Source organism: Carassius gibelio, chromosome A5, assembly GCF_023724105.1.
Source record: "Carassius gibelio isolate Cgi1373 ecotype wild population from Czech Republic chromosome A5, carGib1.2-hapl.c, whole genome shotgun sequence".
NCBI lineage: Eukaryota > Metazoa > Chordata > Actinopteri > Cypriniformes > Cyprinidae > Carassius > Carassius gibelio.
Genome location: NC_068375.1, coordinates 7,507,871 through 7,514,774, shown reverse-complemented (window position 1 = coordinate 7,514,774; position 6,904 = coordinate 7,507,871).

Sequence of the window (6,904 nt, the reverse complement as noted above, 5' to 3'; positions counted from 1 at the left end):
ACACACACCTTATGGAGAGTCTGGCTTTATATCGCTCTTATCTATGTCCCTTCTCCAGTCAGGTCTACCCATATGCTTCAGTGCACACAGGAATGAAGACTAGACATAAAGAGCAGACACACACACACACACACACTGCTCTCTAATAGGACAGACCTCTGTCCTTATCTTCCCCGTCGTTCTATAATGGATGGCCATTCACACAAAGGTCACATACACACTCTGTCAACACTCAGGCACCAGAGACGTCCCTCTGACAAGTGTGTCATGCACAGAAGTATACACTAAATACACACTAAAACACAAGAGGGTGACCTCCTATGAAACACACCAATAAAACAAAGAGACTTCAAAAGCAAAATTACAGTGCTTCAGATTGTTTGTCAGCGAGAGCACTTTTTCAGTCGTGCAATTACATGTCATTACCCACATTTTGATTGGAAAATAAAATGGACTGGCTAAGTTTAAAGTAACGATATAAAAGGCTTAAAACTGGAAGACACAGATATCTGTCATTACGCAAAGAACATGGTGTTTGCTAAATTGTGTGAAACTAGTTTATAGTTTAAGAAAACCCATAATTTAGGGTCTTTATACGAAAACTAACCTGCTCTACTGCTTGACAAAGACTGTATGTTGTTTGAGAAAGACATTTTAAGGATATATTTCTAATCTTTTAGCTTTTTAGCCTGAGCCAGAATACTCATATGAAAGACCTGAACCTGAAATGGTTTGTGGAATATAATTGTAATTCCCGTGTTGGTGTGTGTGGGGGCCAAGCACTAGTTTTCTCATTCGTCTTCCCTTGCCATGTGAGTCGATCTATGAATTTTGGCACACTTATTAGGGTGGACGTGAATAGACCACTGGCCAATTTTGAAGTCTCTAGAACCAACTGTACAGTGCCACCATCAGATCAAATATTCACTTTTCTTTTGGTAAAATATTTTGATCTCTTTGTCCTGGAAATGATTTCAGGTACGCTTCATTAGCACTATGATGGAGGATATCTGCTAAATGTACTGACAGTGCCACATACACATCATGAAATCCTTAAATTTGTGCTTATAATTTGTGAAATGTTAGTCTTGAGTCCTGCTGAATGCATTTATAACAATATTGCCAGATGTGTACAAACCACCCATGCACCATTTTGAGACTTTGCTGTAAATATTAATATCTTTTAAACGCTTTTACACATTGGCACAAAATTTGGTATGGATCGTTGACCACATAAGCTGAAGGTTTTTGCGAAGTCAGAAGGCAGCATCATTTAGCGTTCCAAAGATATACAGTTTTACACCACAATGCTTATAACGTTTTTGAAAATATTGTCTATAAATTGTTTTCTTGGTGTTGTTACATTCCTTGGCTCCTGTATGGATTATTTCAGAGAATTATGGCTGTAATTTACTATTCCCAAGTCATAACAAAACACTGCCAATCACCAGTGAGAGCGCAAAGCATACTTATTAGGCAATGCTTGGATCATCACAGTAAACTGTGTAAATAGACCATACAAACCTTTAATCATTTGTTTTATACTTCAGTTGTTTTCTTTAGTTTCATTACTCTGACTATCAAATACATTTACTAATTTACCTACTAACTAACTAATCAATTAATTGTACTAAACTTAACTGAGTAGAAAATGTTCTCACAGAATACTAGCCAGCTAACAGATATGGACTATAAGCCACAAAATTCACATTTTAATACTGAAGTCCATGCTGGCTTTTAGGAATGTGGCAATTTTATGAGACAATATCTGAACTGTTATATGTACATACTATTAAACCATACTTATTACTCCTTTTCATATCCGTATTCTTGATTTTGCTTTGTGACAAGCCTAACAACAACAGACCTTAACTGTGTTAAAATCACTGAAGCGCATGGCCTCTAGTATAGTTGAGAACACAACCTTGAGCACACACTTCATCTGTTAAAGATTCGTTGTTCAGATTTTTAGCTCGAGTGATGACTGAGGAAATTGATAAATCCATATGTAAAGGAAGGGAGGAGTGTGTTGACTGCTTGTGTCTTTTTTCCTGTAAAGGGATGCAAGAGGATGTAAGAGGAGAGGTTGGCAGGCATTGTTTGGTGTAGGGGGTGGGGTGGGACACTCGAGGAATGTGCTTTGTGTTCTTCCTCAAAAGATAAAGGCTCCTGAGGCTGGAGCACACAGACACGCAACTAAGACAGACAATCACCAACCCCAAAAAAATCATGCAGCAACATATCATTTACTGAAGCATTCAGAAGAGCTTCCCACAGTAAGGACAAACATAATCTCTTATCCACTCTCCCGCCCTAATAATATGAACCCACCAAACAATCTATTTGACACTAGTTTTTAAAATATCCTTCCTGTTTCAGTTTCTTACAGATGAACAACTTGGATCCTTAAGGTTTCATATGCAGCCTCAAAAATGTTTTGTTTTTCTTTTTTAATGTCAAAAAGGTTGTCAATATTTATCAATGTAGTTATACTCAGAAACAGACAGATTATTATTATTTTTTTGGCTGCATTTGATTCAGAATCAGAATAAGAAAATAGCATTTTTATTTATTTATTATTATTATTATTATTATTTATTTATTTATTTATTTATTTATTTTTTGTGACAACACCCTACCCTGAAATCTTGTTACTGTGAAAGAGAGATAAATATATATATATATATATATATATATATATATATACATACCGATAGTATTCATTGTACTACTTTTAATGTATGTCAATTTTAGTTCAATTATTGTGTTCAGACCAGAGATTGACCAATATTATTTTACATACAGTACATTATATACAAGAATGATAACTGGTATTCAGAACATTTATTTTAAATGCTATTAAGATTTAATTTTGATAAATATTAATTACTTAACCATAGAAATATCTGATCGATACAACACATGCATTATATCATTATATTATTATTTTGTTGTTGTTGTTCATCACTATTGTAGATTTGTTTTAGGATATGTCTTGAAACTTGTTTGTCAGTTTAGAAAAACTAACAACGGATTAATCTGAAAAGTGTGAATATCTTTTCAGAAAAAAAGAGGTTCAACTAATTATTTGTGCATCTCTAGTCAGGACAGTGATCCATTTACTCCATTTCAGTAATGAGAGTCTAAGGATAATTATCTCTGAGAACATATTATAGATAATTAGCTATGAGAAATAGAATCAAATTTACAAGTAAACCATCAAGGCACATTACATTAATGAATTTCAGGGAGAACTGCTGGTAATTGTCATTAAAAGAACGTAAACAGTCTTAATTGGTCTAAATTACTTTGCATCTTTATGCAAAATATAATTTCTTTTTCTTTTTTTGATTTTGGGATGAAAGTTTACCTGGATACATTATCATGAGATTCACCAAATACCAATGAGTGCCAGATGTGTTTGCAAAAACGGGATAAATAAACTCACAAACAGACAAGCACGGAACCTGCAACATTGGAGGGAAAAAAAGGCATAAGAAGATGGATGTTTTAAGTCAAGGACATTTTCAAAGAGTTTTGGTAAAGAACTGTCTCTTTCTTCTGAAGGGATTGTGGATGAGATGCACTGGTGTAGAGGCACAGACAGGGGAGGGGAACTCTAAGCCCCACTCCCAAATCTCACTCGCACCTCTGCAGAGCAGAGAAGGTCATTGTGTCTTCAGGGAGGAATGCTTAAATCAAGAATGTCCAAGAAATCGGATCACCCCAAAACAATTATGGAAATATGCATCCGTCAGGTGTGTGTGTGTGTGTGTGTGTGTGTGTGTGCAGACAGCAGCATATTCAGTCACAGATAAAAGGATCAGGGATGAACTCGAGGGAGAGTTTGGGAAACGGGAAGAGAGAAAGAATTATCTTTTTTATTTATTTATTTTTCTCTGAGGTCAATTTAGGATTTTATGTGCCAAGAACAGACATAATTTTGTTTTCATGACCATTTTCACCCTCTCTCTGACCCTTATAATTAAAAACACATCTTAATTCAACAGTTTGTCTTTTCTGCTGTGCTTTGAAGGTTTATGTGAATGTGCTCTTTAGCTTCTCATTTGCTGTTCGGTTTGCTGTAAGTTTGCTTTATAGTCCAATTTTGCTGCCCTGTCTTTTGGTAACATCCTCTTTGTAAATCTGTATCACTCCAAAAAGAAAGAATAAATAAAACTGCAGTCTGAAATGTTCCACTCAAATGGTGAAGATCAGACTGAAATTTTCAAAGTAAACTTAAGCCAAATCTCCAATGTTGATCCTTCAAACGGTTCCACAGAGAGGAAGGTGCTACACACAGTAAAATTTGGACAGATTTAACCACATTGTATTTTTATCAATACTTCTTCTGATATTAAGAAATATTAGCATCTATCATACTTCCTCCTTACCTCACAGGTGCATCACATTTACCATTGTTCTTTTTAATTCATTTCAATAGGATTTTCCAATGTATATTTTCAATTTAGACACATTGATTTAACCTGTTCACCGACAGAAAGCTGCTTGGTTTAAAAGTGACTTTTGTTTGAGTGTTGCTTCATACTGATAATGGACAAAGGACTTTTTGTGCATACAAAATTTTGCTAATGTGATCACACCTCCAGTTTCAATAAATGCTCTTTTTGGACTAGGGAAGACATCTTATTAAACTCTTTATAATCAAGAGAAGGGCCCACTTTATATTAAGTGTCTTTAACTCCTATGTACAAACCCGATTCCAAAAAAGTTGGGACACTGTACAAATTGTGAATAAAAACAGAATGCAATGATGTTTCAAATTTCAATATTTTATTCAGAATACAACAGTAGATGACATACCAAATGGTCTAAACTGAGAAATGTATCATTTTAAGGGACAAATTTTGATTTTAAATTTCATGGCATGAACACATCTCAAAAAAGTTGGGACAAGGCCATGTTTACCACTGTGTGGCATCTTCTCTTCTTTTTATAAGAGTCTGCAAACGTCTGGGGACTGAGGAGATAAGTTGCTCAAGTTTAGGAATAGTAATGTTTTCCCATTCTTGTCTAATACAGGCTTCTAGTTGGTCAACTGTCTTAGGTCTTCTTTGTTGCATCTTCCTCTTTATGATGATCCAAATGTTTTCCATGGGTGAAAGATCTGGACTGCAGGCTGGTCATTTCAGTATCCAGATCTGATGCAGTATGTGGTCTGGCATTGTCATGTTAGAAAATGCAAGGTCTTCCCTGAAAGAGACGATGTCTGGATGGGAGCATATGTTGTTCTAGAACTTGGATATACGTTTCAGCATTGATGGTGCCTTTCCAGATGTGTAAGCTGCCCATGCCACACGCACTCATGCAACCCCATACCATCAGAGATGCAGACTTCTGAACTGAGTGCTGATAACAACTTGGGTTGTCCTTGTCCTCTTTAGTCCGGGTGACCTGGCGTCCCAGTTTTCCAAAAAGAACTTAAAATGTTGATTCATCTGACCACAGACCAGTTTTCCACTTTGCCACAGTCCATTTTAAATGAGCCTGGGGCCAGAGAAAACTCCTTCATTTCTGGGTTATGCTTAGATATGGCTTCTTTTTTGACCTATAGAGTTTTAGCCAGCAACGGAGAATGGCACGGTGTATTGTGTTCATCGACAATGTTTTCTGGAGGTATTCCTGAGCCCATGTTGTGATTTCCATTACAGTATCATTCCTGTATGTGATGCAGTGCTAAGGGCCAGAAGATCACGGGCATCCAGTATGGTTTTCCAGCCTTGACCCTTAAACACAGAGATTGTTCCAGATTCTCTGAATCTTTGGATGATATTATGCAATGTAGATGATGATAACTTCAAACTCTTTGCAAGTTTTCTCTGAGAAACTCCTTTCTGGTATTGCTCCACTATTTTTCGCCGCAGCATTGGAGGAATTGGTGATCCTCTGCCCATCTTGACTTCTGATAGACACTGCCACTCCGAGAGGTTCTTTTTATACCCAAACATGTTCCCAATTGACCTAATAAGTTGCAAATTGGTCCTCCAGCTGTTCCTTAAATGTACATTTAACTTTTCCAGCCTCTTATTGCTTATATTCTCTTTGCTTTTTTGGAATGTGTAGCTCTCATGAAATCCAAAATGAGCCAATATTTGGCATGACATTTTAAAATGTCTCACCTTCAACATTTGATATGTTATCTATATTCTATCGTGAATAAAATATAATAAAAGTTTATGAGATTTGTAAATTATTCCATTCCCTTTTTACTCACAATATGTAAAGTGTCCCAGCTTTTTTGGAATCGGGTTTGTACATGCATGTACATTAATCATTTGATATGAACCACATAAATGCCGTTCAAATTTTTGGGATCAGATTTTTAGTCTCATCAATGCTGCATTTATTTAAAAATACAGACTCTGTGATGAAATTTATAACTTCGATACAATAAAAATACAAATTTTCAGTACCATTTTTGATACTACGGGAAAAACTGCCACGATTTTGAGGGCATCAAATTTTAGATTTTTATTGAAAGATAAATATAACAAGACTAGAACATGACAACGAGGTATATGTTGTTTGTGTAATAAATGTTGTAACTCACTGTCAGAGAGAAAAGAGAGATAGAAAGCACGTCTGCAAGAAATACTGGGAAAAAATACACAGAGGAACACATATTGAGAAACACCCCCGTTTTAATTGGTTCTCTGTCATGATAGAGTCATGCTGAGCCATCGAACTGTCAACTTCAGCTCCACACTGAAGAAAGATTATTATTATTTTTTTTAAATAGTCAAATAAAAATTAAACGGCAAAAGGAGCATTTTGTGGTGGGCCACCATGAATTAATCAATGTACGGGAAACATTGGAATTATTATTGCAATTTATCTAAACATAAATAATGATTTTCTAGTTTAATATACTTTAAAATGTAAT